This window comes from Pinus tabuliformis, chromosome J (genome assembly GCF_031772625.1).
Source record: "Pinus tabuliformis cultivar Carrire ecotype Pingquan chromosome J, CPIR1, whole genome shotgun sequence".
Lineage (NCBI taxonomy): Eukaryota > Viridiplantae > Streptophyta > Pinopsida > Pinales > Pinaceae > Pinus > Pinus tabuliformis.
In genome coordinates, this window is record NC_142295.1 from 1,331,451,134 (window position 1) to 1,331,457,133 (window position 6,000).

General features: G+C 36.9%; 1 pseudogene across 3 annotated transcripts; it reads right to left on the minus strand.

Annotated features, from left to right (window-relative positions):
• Positions 1 to 827: 827 nt before the first annotated feature.
• On the minus strand, positions 828 to 4,356 carry LOC149232257 (pentatricopeptide repeat-containing protein At1g11290, chloroplastic pseudogene; annotated as a pseudogene). Of its 3 annotated transcripts, none has more exons than XR_016248135.1 (2): positions 3,743 to 4,355; positions 828 to 3,488 (listed from the first exon to the last, which is right to left on the minus strand). The product of XR_016248135.1 is annotated as a pentatricopeptide repeat-containing protein At1g11290, chloroplastic pseudogene, transcript variant X3 (transcript). The 3 variants fall into 3 exon arrangements; XR_016248134.1 differs by having other exon boundaries at positions 828 to 3,604; XR_016248133.1 differs by having other exon boundaries at positions 828 to 4,356.
• Positions 4,357 to 6,000: the final 1,644 nt, after the last annotated feature.

Sequence of the window (6,000 nt, forward strand, 5' to 3'; positions counted from 1 at the left end):
ACCATGTAGGTATGTCTACAGAAATAAGATTCTCAGCAGTATACTTCTGCATTTTGATCCAACTATGTATAATAATTATAGTACATACTGGAGTGAGATATTTTGGAACACAAGTTATATAACAATATAAGCAAACTTTGCTTCAGGATCAGTGGCCAAGAGTTTATAGCTGGAATTCGTAGCTGGTATTTGGTAGAAATGAAAGTGAACCACTTTAACAACATCAATCATGCATGAAAAGGAGAGGTCGATCTTTTAAAACAACAATTACTTGAAGGGAAATTATTGCAATATTTTAGTAGTTCACCTAAAGTACTTCCATTGCTCTAAGTTTCTGATGAGTTGTTGGTGAAAGTTTATTTGGGATTAGTAATAGTATTGATAATGAAATAATCGAAGAAAGCTTGAAGGTAGATCAGTAACTTTTTCATAGTAAAAATATTAGTGGTAGAATAAACACCCTTTAAATGCGTTTTTGGAGGGAGAAACACTTTGGTACCACAGAAACATTGACATGTATTTATTTTTCTGTCGTAAAGCCACTTCGATTTGAAATTCCAGTCTCACAATGATATGCAGCAGCACTGATGCACATTTCAAGCGAATTTTCTAGACGAGGGGGTGGATGGTTTGGCATATTTCGTTTAAAATTTTAAATCAATAGTTGATGGATGGTGTAGCTTTCCAGATTTCAAACTTTCAGATGTCAATAAAAAAAAAAAAATTCATCTGTGAGTTTATGAAAAATAACTTTGAACACCTTAGCATACATTTCCAAATGGTAGGTATGCATAAACAGCTTCAAGAGCATTTTACTTTGCTATGGCTGCATTTTAAAACTGCAGGGATATAATTGTTTCTATTGGAAGTTAAAAGCCAGAGAGTCTAAGGTTCAACAAATTTGGTTGAGAGAAAAGCCAGAGAGAAAATTTTCAAACATGTTTGAAAGAAGAAAAAAATACCGAGAATGTAAAGGCATAATTTTGAACATAACTGAGATTTTCTATACACCGTCTCTTCACTCTCTTTTATTGAAATTCGATTTTCGTGCACCATGTTTTACCATTGCTCTTCTATCATGATTTATTTCGCTTTTCCCTCCAAACATGACAAATTTGGATATATATTAAACATCTACCTTCATGGTAAAACCATATATTTGCTTTTTATTTTGATTATTATCACCAATAATCTCCACAGGAACATGATCCATCTTTGAAATGATGAAAACGATTTGCGTCCCTTGCAATAATTTCTCGCTTAACAATCTTGGAGATGAACTTTGTAGCACTATGACAATCACCACACACGCGGAGATTTTTTGTAATATGAATGGGCGTCCCAGGGTTAGTGCTGATAAGTCCAAACGCAATAGCCAACCTTTCACTGTGCAGACCAAGCATGTGCTCCTTTGCCTCCTCCTCAACATCATGCAGAACAAAGTTTGTATCAGGGACATACCCTGCCACATCCATCCGCCTAGCCAATATCTCCAGTGTTGCATAGATTTGATCAGATTGAGGGTGTGATGTGTCTCCCACCACAAATGCATGAATCCTATTTTCCACCTCAATTAGGGTACATCCTGGGGACTTTTTCAATCCTCTGTCTTTCATGATGGCTCTCACCTCTGCTGCATCATCCAACCTGCCAACTGCAGAATAGATATTAGACAATAATATATAATTTCCAGCATCTTCAGGTTCTAAATCAAAAAGGTGTTTAGCTGCATTCTCTGCAAGATCAATGTTGCAGTGAATTCTGCAGGCACCAAGCAAGGCTCCCCATACACTAGCGTTAGGTTTTAAAGGCATGTTTTCTATAAACGCCTGTGCCTCATTCAAGTGACCGGCACGACCAAGAAGGCCAACGATGCAGGCATAGTGACTTAGCCTAGGTGTTACGCAGTAATCTCGAGTCATGGATTCAAAATATTGCCAACCCTCATCTATCAGGCCCGCATGACTGCATGCACTTAAAACACAAGTGAAGGTGATGTAGTCTGGCTTTATGCCTGCTTCTTGCATATTGGAAAACAGTGCAAGAGCATCTTCACCATACCCATGAGTTCCATACCCTGCAATCATTGCACTCCATGTTATCAAATTTCTTTTAGGCATGTTATCAAACAATTGGCGTGCAATTTCTATCCGTCCGCATTTCGCATACATATCTATAAGTGCAGTCCCCACAGTAACATCTCTCTCAAATCCACTACTAATTACATAACCATGGATGACCTTGCCCTGTTGCAAAGCTGCTAAATGGGAATATGCAGGGATCACACTCAGTATAGTGATCAGGTCGGGTTTCATATTCTCAAGTTGCATTTGACTAAAGAGCATCAATGACTCATGAGCATGTCCAGTTTGAGCATACCCAGCAATCATTGCATTCCATGGAGCCATATCACTTTTCAATGCATTGTCAAACAACTGTCGGGCAATATCCACAGCTCCACATTTGGAATACATAGCTATGAGAGAGCAGTGCACAGTAACATCCGACTCTAATCTGTTTCTAATAACATAGTCATGGATGTCCTTGCCCTGATGCAGAGCTCCTAATTCAGCACATGCTGGAAGAACACTCACAATGGTCACCCTGTTAGGACTCACATTAGTCATTTGCATTTGTTGAAAGAGAGCTAAAGCCTCATTGTAATATCCATTCTGTGCATATCCAGAGGCCATCGCATTCCATGAAACCACAGTCCTTGTATGCATTTTATCAAACACTCTATGTGCAATATCAATACTCCCGCATTTTGCGTACATAGCTACTAGGGAATTCCCCACAGAAACATCAGATTCAAATCTGTTTCTGAAAATGTATCCATGAATGTCTTTACCCTGTTGCAGATCTGCCAGATCTGCACATGCCGGGAGCACACTCACGATGGTGACGCCGTCCGGCTTTACACCAGCAAGCTGCATTTGCTTGAAAAGCTCCAAGGCCTCACTGGGGCGACCATTCTGTGCATACCTGCCAATCATGGCATTCCACAATGTTACACCTCTGTCAGACATTTTGTCAAATACTTCGCGTGCAATCTCTAACTCCCCGCATTTACCGTACATGTCTATGAGGGCAGTCCCTACAAAAGCATCGGATTCAAGTCCAATTTCAACTATCTGACGATGAATCTCTCTGCCCTCTTGCAGAGTTAACATAGAAGCGCAGGCTTTGAGCACAAAGGGAAAGGTATAGTTGTCTGGCTTTTTGCCTGCCTCTTGCATTTGATAATAGAGTTTGAGCGCCTCTTCACATGGGTTATTACAGGCATACCCTCTGATCATCATGTTCCACAAGTAGATACTCGGCTCTAATATCAAGTCGAAAACCCGGCGTGCTTCAGCCATACTGCCACAGATTGCATACATGGCAGCAAGTTTGAAGGCATATAAACCGTTCTTGCTGAATCCAGTAACGAGGAAGTGGGCATGGAGTAGCTTTCCCTGTGTAAGTGATCTGTTATTGATGGAGGCCTGCAAGAGAGAAGCATATGTATTGGCATTCTCTGTATATGAACGTTGACTGGGATAAAACTCCGAATTGGGTTGTGATTTAAGCGTATGAAAATACTTGCAGAACAATGGTTTTTCTGTTTTACATTTGGCAAAAATTTGAGACGAAGTCAAGTCTAGTACTGAAATGAGCTTGATTGCCATGTAATGTAATGGGTTGAGATTAATGAAGAAGAGAAATGGGAAGGAAATATCAATTTGTAATGTACACATACCTTGTATTCAAACTGGCACGAAGTAGATGGAAATAGAGCAGCCAAAGGGTAGCCATGGCTAGAAAATAATGGGTTGCCATTACCGAGGGAGAAGACATATGTCTGGCACCAAAACAACTGATACTCGTTAAATATTTCACAAATATCGTTGTGAAGCAAATCTCAGAGCCACATTCTTCCATTTTTGAAACTGTGAGTATCACAGGAAGGAAGAAGCATGGCAGGTTGGTATCATGCTTTAAATTTGAAAACACATTGATTTTCCTTTGGAAATGGATTATTATTGCTCTAGTGTCCCTATTGGCTTCTTGGATGGGTGGGATTTCAGGACAGATTCCACCTAATTTTCTGCTGCATGATCAAAATTCCTCGAACGTCTCGCTTTGGCGATTTGCAAGTAGAGCCAAGGTACGATTGTGTTGGGTTTCAGGGAAAACTAAAGTACCCAATGCCCATAATCAAACCTGGGCTAGTTGTAGTACAATACCACATCCCTGCTGGCCCTAAACTTGTTTGAGTGGCATTGTATTGCATTTTCAGGAATGATTGATCGGCTTCCTTTATGATTTGTTAGTTTCTAGTTTGAAATCACAGCAAAATGTTGTAGATTACCAGGTTGGCTGAATGACTTGTAGATTACCAGTTTTTTTTTTTTTTTAATTTTAATTTCCTTGATAACTTCTTCATAATTTTAAGTGAGGGAAGGACACTTGATAAAATAAAATTCTATTTTTTATAAATTTATAATGTTATTATCGAGGGAAGGACAATTTTTTACAATCAATATTTCCCCTCATACAATAAAATTCTATTTTTTATAAAGTTTTTAATGTTATTATAGGAAGAAAATTTTAAAATCTTTTTTCTTTTTTTTCTTCTTCTGACATTTTAAAAATACAGTTTAAAAGAAAAGAAGACTAAGCTTTGAAATAGAATTCCTATAAGAAAAAGTTTCCCTTCTTGTTTCAATCCGTGGGTGTAGCATCTTAGTTTATCCTTATACCAAGATGATAACCATTCCGATGTAATTAGGGTTCATGGCCACTTTTCATGGTTTATCCTTAAATAAAGATGATAGGCATTCCTATGTAATTGGTATTCATGTGCACTTTTCAATAAAGATAAACATTCTCAATTCTAATTTACATTACGATAATAATTCTACATAGTAATTTTATATTCGAATTATTTGGTTTATGCCATTTAATTATTATTGAAATATTATGTTATATATATATATATATCTATATATATAATATTAATTATAATAATTTATACCTAGTTTTAACATAATTAATATAGATTCATTTTAATTTTAAATTAATTAAGTGTTAGAAAAATTAATTTTTTTAAAATGCAAATTTATTTTGAGTGTAAAATTTGAGAAATGTTTGAAGCATGAGAGATTTGATTTTTCTTAGTGATTGGTAGCTTTGAAGTTAAGATGGATCTATGTTGGTTCTTAAAAATATATTTATATTATATATGTTGGAACATGCTTTGATGTCAAGGTACCAAGGGTAGAGAACATATAACAAAATCTAATAAAAAATTAAACAAAAGGGAAAATAACACTCCAAGATGATCACTAGTGTCTAGAGACATTAGTGCATTATGATTAGAACATCACAATGCATAATGAACACATGTTATATCATAGCAGTGAATTACATCCATGTTCAATGTCACACATATTCAACCCATAAGGTCCTTTATTTATAAATGCCAAATCTAACCAATCTCCTTGAATTACAGAGGATTTGGTACAATGACAAAGCTTGTCCATTACAACTATTTCCAGTAAATTTGCACTATTTCATCGACTATCTTCATGTTGGTTAGTTGATTGTCCAAGTCATTTTGAAAATCCAGTCGATTCCTTCAACCATTTAGTCAGTAGTCCCACTAGTCAACCACTATCTTCTAGTCGGTTATTCAACCAACCCGACAACCACTCAATCGATTGTCCCACAAGGTGATCATTTGACTAACTATCTAGTGTTAGTCTAACCATTGGTCGACTCTCTCTAGAAGCTCCAAAGGTGTGATGAACCAACATAACCTTAGGTTCTAGCACCCCCCATCAACACAACATTTTGAAGGTTTAGTAGGTGAAATTACATGTGTAGGCACATAATCACCGCATAATTGCAACTTCCTAAATCCTTAGTAAACCATGTGGCTTGGCAAACTTAGCTTCAGCTAAAGGCTTGAAATTTTTTATCAAACAATCCAGTCGAAATCAAATCATTTTGAGT